This window comes from Amphiura filiformis, chromosome 3 (genome assembly GCF_039555335.1).
Source record: "Amphiura filiformis chromosome 3, Afil_fr2py, whole genome shotgun sequence".
Taxonomy (NCBI): domain Eukaryota; kingdom Metazoa; phylum Echinodermata; class Ophiuroidea; order Amphilepidida; family Amphiuridae; genus Amphiura; species Amphiura filiformis.
This window is the reverse complement of record NC_092630.1, coordinates 1,641,549-1,655,848: the sequence shown is the minus strand read 5'-3', so window position 1 is coordinate 1,655,848 and position 14,300 is coordinate 1,641,549. Positions and strand designations below refer to the sequence as shown.

General features: G+C 36.1%; 1 protein-coding gene across 1 annotated transcript in view; it reads right to left on the bottom strand.

The window, feature by feature from the left end:
• Nucleotides 1-1,027: 1,027 nt before the first annotated feature.
• The window catches only part of LOC140147850 (F-box/LRR-repeat protein 5-like), a 53,823-nt gene continuing 40,550 nt past the window's right edge, over nucleotides 1,028-14,300 (bottom strand). The window contains 1 exon segment of the mRNA XM_072169619.1: nucleotides 1,028-4,194. The gene's annotated coding sequence lies outside the window, so the exon portion shown is untranslated.

Sequence of the window (14,300 nt, the reverse complement as noted above, 5' to 3'; positions counted from 1 at the left end):
AAAATGACATATCTATTGATTATTTTATTTGATAATTTAGGTTTAGTGTCTGGCCGGACATTTTAAAAATGAATTTAGAAGAGCAGCAACGACATCACTTGCATTACATTCCAGATGTTAAATCTACATCATATGCAAAATTTGAGGAAATTCGCATGACGAGTCCGTTTTATTTTAGGGCCATTTGTCTATAACTGGTCTTTACATGTAGCCCTATGGAGAGAGTGCCCGTTGAGGGCGCTATAACCCCCATTTTAGGAACAAAAACAGACGATGGTGGACTACATTATTCAATGTGGCAACAGCCAAAAGCGTAAACAAAACAGACAATATGACGGCAACACTGCCTGCACGATGGACGCAATTATTTTTTCCCGGAGCCAAGATCCGTTCTTAGCTCTATTGGCCGGGTGGCCCCATTACAGAAAAAAAATGCACAAAATATATTTCCCAGTGCAATATATACATTTTCACATGTTATAAATAATTTTAAATTCAAAGAAAAAAGAAGAAGAAAAATTTTAATCATCGCCGGGATGGGAATCGATCTCGGGACCCTTTGCGTGGCGGCGAGATCCGTAACCACCCGGGTAACCACTACACCACGTAAACTCATTGATACACGTGGGGGGTAATTTTCAGTAGGCCTATATATCGTAACATATCGTATGCGTTATTCATTAAAAAAATTAAAAAACCAGTACTTACAATGAGGTTCACTGGCGAACCTCAACGGATTTAGACTGATAAAATAGTGCTTAATAACATACGTACAGTTTTGGAATAATTTGAGACATTTTTGTGTTTACGTGTAAAACCAATGACAACGTCAAAATTGAGCCAATCTTGGCCGGCCCCCCCTGGAACAAAAATGTGATTTTAAAAAAACGGACTCGTGCCAATTTTCTAAAATTTTCAGAGTATGTAGTTTGAACATGTAGAAATATAATCAAGTAGTTGCCCTACCTGCTCTTCTCCGAAAAAATAAAAAGTCCTATACCTCAATGATAATGAAACCTAGGTGTAAGCTATTGCTTTTGTTTTAAGTGTAGGGATACTTTTTTGTGTGCAGTACATATGATATTCCTCATTGACCTGTCTGCTATCACTGTTAAGCACAGGATTTCCACAGCATATTTTTATCATAATATCACACAATATCCTTTACTTTTTTATTGCAAATGCAAAAAAACCCTTGCCGGTCTACGGCAACAACAAAACATACTTGCAGGCATAAACTATTTCGGGATATGCTATCTCTCATGAAATATATGAATATTTCATAATGCAAATGGCAATAATTCAGTCAATACGGTTTAAACGTGTTTCAGGGTCCTCTTTGGTTTACTTTGTAAGAAATTAACCCACACAATCATTATATATTGATAAACTTGGATTTGCACCAAAAAGCTTTTAATAAATCAAAGGCTTTAAGCTTATGTTTCTTAAGGTCTTTTAAAATATCTCTTCTCATATGGGAAAAGTATGAGCAGATTAGATTACACATCCAGAATTGCTCCTTTAAAAAAGTGTGCTATCAATTTTTTTCCACATTCTAATCTCAATTTTGTGCATTTTGCATGATTCAAGTGACAAATGTAGGAGGGGTAGCCGGAGAGGCATTACTCCCCTCAAATCTGTAAAAACATGCAGTAATCAGCATTTAGCATCTCCACCCTTAAACATACCACCTGCATTCACAATTGATTTTGCTATCAAATTTAACTTAATAGAATCAACAAAAAGTATAAAAGTTATTTTTGCAAAAAAAAAAAAAAAATGGCCTTAAGATAATTACCCGGAAAAAAATGCTGTGAAAATACAGTGATTATCAGTTGTTCCTGCAGCATTACACCACCTTCAATGCCAGCTGCACATTTTGTACTAAGTCTGATGACTGAAACCAAATTGACATATTGTGACATATCATCATCACTGATCATGAACTTGAATGATAAGTTACCTGAGTACAGCATCCCAGATAGAGTGACACATGTCTTGCATTATTAATTCAATCTAGCTAGCTAACCCTACCATGGAAAACTAACAATTAAAACGTTATGTATGATGTACTATTATAATAGATGCCAATATAACACTCTCTCTCAATATGTACATTTTCTTAAAAGAATAATTTTTCTAAAAAAGGGTCAGTAATGTAAGATAGATTTATGTATATCATTATCACCCTTTGAATGAAAGGGAGAAAAGAGAACCAATTTTCACCTTATTTCTCGGAAAATATGTAATCCTTACTAAAGAAACGAGCATAAATTTAGTGCTAGAATTTGGTACTTTTCTTTTTGGCTATTTATAATACTCAAGCAATCTGAGACTAATATATAAGTCTATGTAATACATAAGCAAGAAAGTTATTGTGTTATTTCAAAAAATAGCTGTTTCAAACACTTCAAATAATAATATTATTCATTAATAAAATAAAGTTGACTCTTATCAATCTACTTTGTGTACTTTTATTAGAAACAATCACTTAATGTTGTTTGATTAAAGCTCATAATGCGTTGGAGGGTGTCTGTCAATCCTAAAATAGAGTCAATTAATTTCAGATCCCTATTAAAATACAGCTCACCCACACATTATGTTCTAAATAAACTTTCATCTCCCTCTTAATGAAAAGTCATCCCTCTCTATAACAAGTATACATTATGTATTTCTTTCTATTATTAAAAACCTGGCTTTTTCCCAATTGTGACCAATTCCCACCAAATCAGGAATATGTTAAAATTTAGCTTTTTGATATTTTGACATAGATGTGAAGATAACTAGGGGGTTCATTAATAGAAATCGAGGCCATAATCGACTGGATTGCATAAACAACATTCACAACCTCATGAATATATGCGATGCGTTTAATGATCCAATCACAGATAATAAGTTTTAAATACGCAGATGCAAATGCAGGTTATTGAAAGAGTATAATGACCCCATCTCGTGGCGTAGCTTAAAGTACGCTTTAAAGTGCCGCGCCGTGCGACTTGTTATGCAATTTACGCAGATGCTGGCCGTCGTATTTGGACATCGCATGATTGCGCGCTAGTGTGATTGGTCGCTAGCAGTATTTCCTCAATAGACTATTTAATTTTTACAAGGAAAATGAACGATACAGTTAAAATTGTGTTGTGTTCAAAAGGAACACAATATTCCTCGGTTCCAAAACACAACATTTTCACAATACTCTCAACAAATGATGCGCAGTCATTAACCTCTAAATCATGCCCTCAATTCTATTAATGAACCAACATTTGGCGATTGTATTTCATCCAATAATAACCAAAAATAAGATGTAACAGTCTAAAAAATGTGATTTTCCTGCATTTTATTTTGATAACAAAATCATCATGCTAAAGCAGTCGCGCATTAACATTGTTTATGCCCAGCTCGTAACCAATCATGCACACCATTAGATTAAAGATAGTAAAATTTGCAATGTGTTCGTAAGATGTTAGTATTATAAAGGAATTAATATCTGTCAATTGCCGATTAAATTGTCCCCCTTTTCTAGTATTCTAACCTACATGTTTAAGTGCTCCCTTTCAATGCACTTTTAGCATGATAAATAGGAAAAATGCTAATTGAATCACAGCAAAAGCATCTAAAAAAAAATCCAGTTTGACTGTTAATATTTTTCAGCATCATATCGGACAAACCTGGTGGCAAATAGGTCAAACAAAGTGCCACAACTAAGTTAATATCAAAATGTTATGGTACATGTATGCCCGTGCATAATGTATGTGTCTTGCAAAAGGCCTTCATCTCAAAATCAGGGCCCCAAGTTCCTGGTTTCGCGAGAACGGGTCACAAATGATCTTTTATTCTCCCCCACCCAACCCACTCAAACAAAATTTGGCTGAAGACCACAATGGCTCAATGGACTATTCCAGTTAAAATCCATACACCCCCTATGCAAAGACATTACTTTAAATCTCCCACATAGGAGGTGTAGATTTCAAATGCAGTCATCCATTCCAGGTAACCCCATTTGAAATTCACACTCCCTGCGTGGAAGATTAAGGTTGTGTCTTCCATAGGGGGTGTATGTATTTCAAATACAATAGCCCAATTTTACCATGTGAATCATAACAAACCATTTCCAAGTCTGTCTTTGAAGTACTCCATATAGTTGTCTACATCACAAAGCTCTTTATATGTGGCCTGTCAGCTTACTCCGTGTGCCTAAAATAGAAAACAGGAAAAAAACAGACAAGATATCAAGTTCAATGGGGTTGTGAGTAACAGCAATCCCTAACATCTGATCAGCTCGTTTCCAATGATTAAAGTTCAACGACTCTCAATGTACATACAATGAGATACATACATGGCCTTGTGGAAGGTGACAAGGGAAGAGTATGGGAAATACATTGCTTGGGAACTACAGAGCTGAATTATGTATATAGTGTGTAAAATGGAGGTAAATCTTCATAGACATTTAAATTGGTAGCATGGTAGCAGCTCAAAATTGCCAGTACTATGGCTTATGTTTTCATAAAATAGGGTACTATGTCAGACGGGCAGGTAAAATTCATTTTGTGAACATTATAAGGGGCTGTACAATAATTATGAAACTTGGAGAAGGGTAACATTGAGGGAGAAAGAATTTTTGGCAAGCCGAAGGGCGAAGTGGAAGCTATTTTGGCACATATTCAAGGGGCACTTTTGAAATTAACCTGTAAAGGCTCAGGAAAACAGTACCAAAATGCTAATGTAAATTTTCCTGCTCACTGCACCTCGCAATTATATACCATTTAATGTCCGCATACCGGGATCCAAAAAATCTGGCATGTGCAAAGGAGAGGGGGCAGGCCGAGGGGGATGCAATTTGTGGCAGGCTGTGGGAGGCAAGCAATTTTTGGCACACCATTCGGACATTTTACCCCCTCGGCTTATAATTGCACAGCACGTAATTAGAGGTCCCCCTGCTCCACATTTCTTCTCATTTAGAGGCTGTACAATAAATATTTGTACCCAGAAGGCAAACTCCCAAAATCTTGTGCCAAAAAATCTTTGCCCTTCCACTTTTCCACATGCCAGATATTTGGGAACCTTAAATTGTCCGATCATGTGATTATAGAGATGCAAGTGTAGTAAGCAAAATATTTTGCATTATTATTTGAATGTTTTTCAACTGGTTTTTTTTTACTAGGGGGGGAGCTACTATTAAGGCACAATATTGAAAAGGTGTCAAAAAATGATGTGCCAAATATTGCTTGGCCTTCCCCCTTTGTGACTTGTCAAAAACTGCTTGCTTCCCTTCTTGAGGCTTGGCAAAAATGCTTACCCCTCCCTGCATACTTCACTCCAGGGGTACACATAATTATTGCTCCACCACTGAGGGTAAGAAATTGCAACAAAGGTTGTAACAATATAATTTTGGGACCCGACACCTGCAAAGGCAGAGTATGAAGGAACAAAAACTGAATAATCTTTGTGGATAAACTGCCTGTTATGTGATATTAACTGGGGGAGGCCTCTAGATAGAGAAAGGTTGCTACAAACATCTTAAAATTTAACTAAATTATGTAATCGTTGGTAATTGGTTTCAATGAATTCAAATAAAGTTCTTAACTGAATGATTGAATGAAAAAACCCAACTTATGTGTATTTCAAACTAAAAATTAAATTCATTATAACAGACTTTATCCTTCCTCTTTGAATTCTGATGAGGTGAAAATGTTGACATTAAGCATGGTAAAATTCAAAATCTTACAAACGTAATTTGAGGATTCCCAGGCAACCACAATGATTCATGAACAGGGAATCCACAGATCACGCAGCATGAGTGATCTCTGGACAGTATCACAAGACCCCAGAGCTGACCACAGGAAGCTTCAACATTTGTGTCTAACAAATGTAACCACACAATCACCAGTCCACCTTGCAGACTCTTCAGCACTAATAAGACACCATAGTGTAGAGACCACGCCCTAGAACCCGAGAGGGTCTCTCCCTGGTTGAAGGTATACAGGGATGTGCCATGGTTTTGGGGTACCTTTTCAGCGATTTTGTTATATCAATGGGTAGGTTTTTAGTGAAGACCAATGTGCCAAAGCGCCCAATTACGGCAAATTTGGATGATTTTTGGGTGTTTTTTGTTGAAAATTGTTATACTGATGGGTAGCAAAAAGTAGGTATAGAGAAAGTCAGCATCCGAAAGTCTGCTTGGCAATGGCACATCCCCGTACAAAATATTTTGAAGACCCCCCAACCCGGCTCTAGAAATGGTGCCCCTTTGAAATACTGAAAATTGGGAAAAAGGGAGGGGGCTTCACCTTTTCATTAAAAAGGGTGACATTAGACGTGTAAAGTGTGCTGTGGCTTGTGGATCAATGTCTATCAATGTCTAAGTGTTGTGCCTGTACGTAGCGCACTATAATTATGACAAGGGTGAGATAGAAATATAAAGAGTGGGGGTTACACTACAATTTGGCATCTACATCAGGGCATTGGCATCCCTAGTCACCAGTCAGGTGTTATATTACTTTCACTGATTCATACAACCAGGACACATCAATATCAATCATAATTAAAGATCAATTACACAAGGTCAATAATAAATAATCAATTTGTGCTAAACAATACAAAATAATTGAGCAAATAACCCTGAATTATCATCTGATCAATTTAGACCACAAAAAGACTATTATATAGACATAAAGAAATTAATGACCTTTGAAATACTTGTTAAAGCTAAAAATCAAAATTATAGTTTTTGATCATAATAATAGACTTAGCTAGTAAAGATCAATGGTACAACTTTTGCGATAAACAAAATTTTGGTGGGTACAAAACAAAGTGGTGCAGATGTTAAAAGATATCAATACTTAAGATTTTGTGGCATTAAATGTACCATTCATTGCTGAAATGACCTTCGTTTCACATGTAAAAGTTTGTATGTAATATAATAATTTATTTTATTACTAGTTTTATAATGCATCAATAACCACCTTGAATCATTGAACTTCAAAAATTCAGTCATATTATTTTAATTCTACTGACCATATAGTGACTAATTTAACATTCAAATGCTTGTTTTTGCTTTTATTCATTCATATTCATATCAAGGTACTGTTCTTCCAAGTTCAGGATAAGAACAAATAACAAAATAAAAGACAACAGCAGTGCTGAAAAAAAAAGTGAAGCTCCATTCAAGTTTGTGTTGCAGCTAGTGACACCAACATCAAAAAAAATGTCAAAACTGTTCATTTTATTTAGGTTTTATTAAGCCCAGGATTTTAAAAACACAGAGAAGAATACATAAATGCACACTTATTTCAACTGTGGTCCTTGATGAGTCTTCATCAAAAAGACGACGCACGATTGTTGCAGCTGCGTCTTCAAAATACTGGGTATTTTTACTAATACAATGTTTTTGTGGGAAAATAACCAACTGGCCTTTCAGAAAGGCTAGTCTTGGATGAGCCTTGGACACAGACACAAGTGCTCAGAGGCTACAAAAAAATAAAGAGATGCCAGCCGAATATGACGGAACAGGGATATATGGTGAAGTCCAATTTTTAGTTTTCATATTGCACTTACTGGTTATTGATAGAAATGGAACTGGAGAGGACTTTGTGATAGATGGTCAAAAGATCGAGGAGGTTACACAATTTGAATACCTGGGTTCAATGATAGACAACAAAGGTGATAGCACATCTGAGATCAAAAGAAGATTAGCTATGGCAAGGACAACAACTCAGAGTATGTCAAAGATCTGGAAGAGTCGTGGTTTATCAATCAACCTCAAGGTACGGTTACTCCGTGCAACAGTCTTCTCAATTGCTACATACCAAGGGTGAAATTAAGCGGGAGACGGGAGCCGTTTGGCCCCCAGAAACTCTGCAATGGCCCCTGGTTCCATCTCATTTGTAGTTGACCAGGGGACACTTTTCTCACAAAACTTGGCCCCTGGATAGTGGATATTGAAACAAAAATATCAAATTTTAAGCAAATAGTGCTTATTTAAGTACCCATCCAGCATTATCAGCATATCTTTATTTTTATTGGCCCCTGGTAATTGGAAGTGGCCCCTGGTTTCTTCAAATCTTGGTGAACCAGGGGCCACTTTCTTCTACCTAAGTGGCCCCTGGTTCAAGCTCTCTTATTTTCACCCTTGCTACATACGGGTGCGAATCCTGGGCAATGACAAAGAATGACAGGAAGAAGATAGATGCATTTGAGATGTGGTGCTATAGGAGGCTGTTGGGAGTATCTTTGAAAGACAAGAAGACAAATATCTGGGTCCTGAATAAGATTGGCACAGACTTAAACATCAGAAAGTCCATCATTGAGAGGAAATTGCGCTACTTTGGCCACATTGTAAGAAAGGATGGTGGAGTTGAGAAGCAGATTCTTCAGGGAGCTGTGGAAGGCCATCGTGGAAGGGGATGTCCATCAACATCTTGGACAAATGATGTGAAGAACGTTTCATCACATGGAATGTATGGTGCAACACGTTTGGCTTTTGATAGAAGTAGATGGCGTACTCTTGTGAAGACCACTGCAGCGCAATCCTGTGCCATCTGACCCAGAGAGAGAGAGAGATTGCACTTATACATATTACACATATCATATCAACTGTTCAGCAAGCAAATAAATTGTATCCTTATTAATACCGTGATTCGTCCGAGTATAGTCCCACGCTCGAGTATAATCCCACCCCCATTTTTCAAAAATTTCAGAAATTGTAAAAAAAAAAAAAATTTGGTTTTGAGTGTCCTGGACCTAGACCTAGATGCTAGGATCATTCATGGTTGACCTAAAAAATAAAAAATAAAAATTTCAAGATATTTTGTATTTTTAATATGAAAATTGATACTTTGTTTTCATGTCATACTCTATTAATGATTTCAAAATGCATTTAAATTCAATGCATTTTGAAATCATTAATAGAGTATGACATGAAAACAAAGTATCAATTTTCATATTAAAAATACAAAATATCTTGAAATTTTTATTTTTTTTTTAGTTCAACTGTGTCAACCATGAATGATCCTAGCAACTAGGTCTAGGTCCAGGGACACTCCAAAACCGGAAAAAAAAAAAAAACTTAAAAAAAAAAAAAAAAAAAAAAAAATTTCACATAAAAAAACGGGTGGACTATACTCGGACCAATACGGTATTAGGTCGCTTGCAGTCTTATCACAAGCAGGGAATATTAGTAAAATTGTCCACTTTTTGCCCCTCAATGCCCCCCCCCGAAAAAAAAAAAATTCCTGGCGCCGCCACTGCTTGGTACACCTACTTTCCTTCTTACGCTTGTTAGATTTTATTTAGCGAATAACAGATAATTATGAATAATCGTATTAAAGTTATCATTATATCATTTTTTTATAATAATTTGTGACAAGTAATTCTATTGTCATAACTTACTTCATGAGAATTGTATGAGATAAATGAGAAATATTTTGTTTGATTTGATGGATTGTATGCCTGTCTTTAAACTACAAAATACATTCTTTGCCAGATTTAGCCATTAAGTGTCTGCATATTTCCATACAATGTGTATGAAATGCACAATATATCTTTTCCCTCTTTACGCAGGTGTCCACTGCAGATAGCAAGTTTCACAATTTTTTTTTAATTCAAAAATTTCAGAATTGTACATTTCCATGACTATATTTGGAATCAGCATGAAAAATGCATTAAAATGAGTACAAACAAGCCTAGTATTGGTTTAGTGATTCTTGAGACAGCTCTTGATATTTTTGAAAAAATATCTCAAAACTTGGACTTTTTATGTTGAAGCCTATGGCTAGCATGCCGAGTATTACACTGAACTGAATTTATGAATTTATATAAGCAAAGAAATCACCAGGGGAAAGTCTTTGTCATCATTGCAACTATTTTATATTCATCCTGTCCACACATTTTAATGCTTGACCTTTCCCAAACAATGCGACTGCTACGACTTACAATGAATCTCGCTATAAAAGCACCTTACAAATTCAACTCCCTCCTAATGTATAAAGATTTCTTTCTCATCCACAAGACCCTGGTGATGGGTAGGCAGAATTACTCAAGCAAAAATATTTATTTTATGCGGCATCCGTTTATTCACTATTCCTCACACTTCTCAGTACACACGTACAGCTATACAAGGATTTGCCGATGTATGTGTCTTATATTCAGCCGCCTGGTATAAAAATGGTCCTTTTTTTGGTTAAATATTTGTGCAAATTTGTTGCGAAATCTGCCCAATATCATGAATTATGAGCCAAAATGGGGCCCTCGGGTGTAGAAATGGGTCAAATTTTTGCCCTACTTCCAGAATCAATTTGGCAAAAATGGGGCCCCCGGGTGTAAAAATGGGTCAAATTTTTGCCCCACTTCCAGAATCCTGTGGACCCAAACCAAGTACCCTGCTGGGCAAAGAATACTAGGGATCAATAGTGTACAAGGAGGGTGCACAGATTGTCTTTTTGTGGTACAAAGGATAGTTTGGCTATTATAGTAATTTTTCTGATTTATAGTACAAATTTTCATAAAAAATAACTGTCACAAAATTAACAGAGTCTGTAAGTCACAATTAGTTCCGTCTGCACTAACTTATTGATTATAAGCTGTCTGCGTTTGCACTGATGGATGGTTGTCCTTCAATGTTGTAATGAGAAAAAAAAGGCAGAAGTACTGATTTTTTTATTAATCTTTGTGGTAACAAAGCAACTGCAAATTGCAAATTCTTGCAAGTTGGCTTTTTAATACTAGGAAACACAAGTAAAATTCAACATACATGAAAATACGACTTGTTAAAAATCATGAAAATTCTTGACTTTCTTGAAATTTTCATTATATATCTCTTTATTTACAACATGACCAGTAATTTTGTGTTTGTTTACAAATTAAACTAGAAACTTTATACCTTTTATTTACTTCAAACAAAATGTTGTTTTTATTTATATACATTGTCACTTTACTTGTCCTTTGTTTTATAAATTGTAAATTGACAGCAGAATTAACAAGCAGATTTTTGCGTAAAAACAGAGATTTCCCACCTTGATGAAAATTTAAAATATCGGAAATTCAACTAAAATTGGTTATCTCACAGGTCTGAATTCATGAAGACGTTGCTTATCCATTCTCATAAGCATAAGAAGCCCTGTAACTTTGAAAATTAATTAACTATAGTTATGGAAGAATGGCATCGGCTGATATGTGCATCTTGTTTATTGTGTAACGGAACAGGGTCATACCAGGATCATGCGATGCTACGTGGCGTGGCTTGGTTTGCGAATGAGGTATTGATCTTTTGAAGCTTTTCCATGACGTGATTACGCTGTACATGCTATAAAGGCAAACAATACAATTCTTTTCTGACAGCAATTGTATCGGTGGACAAATGCAGACAAACATGAGCCTAAAATTGACAGTGATGACCCAAAATACATCAAGGGTCACTCATAACTGACCATACAAAATGTGGCTTTATAGATTCTGACAGGGTTATATGACCAATATGAAAAGAAAGTGAAGGTTTACATAATATGTGTCTATGATTCATCTGTTGGCCTTGCGTGGTCATCCACAGATTAATTAATATCAGAGACAGATATTATGTAAACCTTCACCTTTTAATTTTTTTATTAGTTCTGCTTACTGACCACCCCTGGCATTACATAGATATACTTTGATCAGCTCGTAATCGGTGGGAAATGTTAGGCTTTTACCACTATGCCAAAAAGTAGACCCACGTTAACAGTGATCATAGTTGACCTGTAAGCTCTATATTTGCGAGTTAAAGAAAGATGAAGTATATGACTTGAATTAACAATTTGTGATGTTTCTGGCGAGATGTCACAAGACAATTCTCAAAATAAAATATATTGATATTAATCCGCGATGTTATAAGGCTCACCGATTACAAGCTGATCAAAGTATAGTGAGTTACAAGATGCATTTGGGTTTACATAACACACCATATCCACCCCTGGTATTTGATAGTACATTACAAGGTGCATATGTGTTGCGTATGTCAGTGTATCCTTTACATAACACACCATATCCATCCCTGGTATTTGATAGTACGTTACCCCGGGTATGTTACAAGGTGCATTTGAGTTTACGTAACACATCATATCCACCCCTGGTATTAGACAGTGCGTTACAAGGTACATCTTAGTTGAGTAACCTTAACATAACACACCATATCCACCCCTGGAATAAAATATTACGTTCAAAGGTACATTTGAGTTGCGTACTTGATATAACACACCATATCCACCCCTGGTATCATTGAGTACCGTTAACAAAACATCATATCCAGTTCTCATTCAAAGTAAGTAAGCATGTTGAATCCTGTAACTGTTATCATCATTAGCATCCTCATCGCCTTATTACTGATGATGATATCAGAAAGCATCAGCACCATTTATCAGCTGATTTGGCCAGGAAATTGGACATCCAGATTACTGGTCAAGTTTGACCCTGACACAGACAATGATGATGATAATGACAACAATTTGATTGCTGTCGCTGCTGCTGACAGGATGCTGATGACCACACAGTGGAGATGGTGACAGATGAAATATTCAACCTGTCAAGATTGCTAGTTTTGTTAACCCCATGAGAACTACCTGCCGATTGGCCAAAATGAAGTTTTCATTATCAATTGGTCCAATCAGCAACATTGTTAGAATAATTTCATCACACAAAAAATTGGGCCAAATTATTTGCAAACTCCATCCTGATTGGTGATTAAAATGAAGATATTATGTAATTGACCAATCAGAAGCAATGTTAGATCGGCAGGTAGTGCTCAGGGGGTTAAGCTGAATGAATCATCTTATTATTAACACTATTATACAACCTTTTATCACTTTTTTTTTTCAAAACTATTGCATTCATACTATTATGTCACTTGTTGACTGTCATCACTTCCTGTTGATCATATCATCCTCCTGATTTTAGTATAAATTACGATATTTTGCAATACACATATATCCAAGGTTACATCCCTATCTACACTCACAGAGTCACAGGATGAACACAGTCTATTATGATGAGTCAAATGAAATTAACACATAGCTAAAATGTGGTAACAGACCCACTGGTAAGTTGCGAGTGGCAAGGCCTAACTTGCCTCATCTTGTGGCATGCAAGACAAGTATATAAGTAAGAAGAGAGAGAGAGAGAGAGAGAGAGAGAGAGAGAGAGAGAGAGAAGAAGAATAAACACATTTCAAGGTTGAATAGAGGCTGTTCTAAATTAATTATTCTATTTCATATCCTTGCCTCATGATTAGATCATTTTGACCTTCAAGTAGAAGTAATTGGCCAAAGGTTTGGCAATGCATCAACAGTGCTGCACTAGTCTCTGGTAGGGAAGAACGGCAGATTTTGAGAGTGTGCACAGTGTAAACACAGAAGTGGGGTTCTGATTGGCCGATTCAATCATCTGACAATCTTAACAACAAACTGGTTATCTGATTGGCCGATTATGCATAAAAGTGTTGGTCGGTGCAGAGCGACACTCTTGAAGGGAACTCAAAGCTATGCGTATGTCGCTCATTAGACTATGCCATAGTCGATTTTTGATAAATAAAAATGTTATTAATCATGATGAACGCATTCAGTGGAACTCGAAATTATACTGATATTTAGTAGGCCTACATCAAAATACTAGTATAAAATGGTTATGAAAAAGTTTAGGCTATATAATTATATTTGTGACAGTAAAAGTAAAGTATAGGCCCTACGTAGGCTTATATTATTGAATGCAACATACCGGTATCATAATGGCATAATTATAACTGTGATTATAATGACACTTCAATACTGAACAATTCTAATTTTAGAATCTGCCAGTTTATTATCGACTATGGACTTTCACTTTTAAGCAGAACTTTACCCCGCATGACTCACACACTGTCAATCATACTTGTTTATCAATAAAATCTAACCACAAGACTAAGCATGGTGGTACAATACGCGCTAGATGCATACGTTCATCCACCAGCACAAAAGCGCCAAGCATTCCCTAGATAGTTGTGTACCATGTATAGTTATAATGGTACCAGTACGCGTCGGGAGGATTTAAACAATAACGAGGTCTGGGCGACCAATCACAAGCCAGATTCATTTTTAAAGATGCATTACATCATCACCAATTTTAGTTAGGCCAGAAATTGGCCTAACTCTCAAGGCAAAGTCAGTAGTCCACTTGGGAAGCTAACAAACAGAGGGCGACGGTGACTGAAAAGATCAGTTGTGAAAATCTATCAATTGTGCACTCATTAATTAAATCAGAGTTTTAAGCTTAAATGTAATAGCCAGAGTAGTGCACAATTG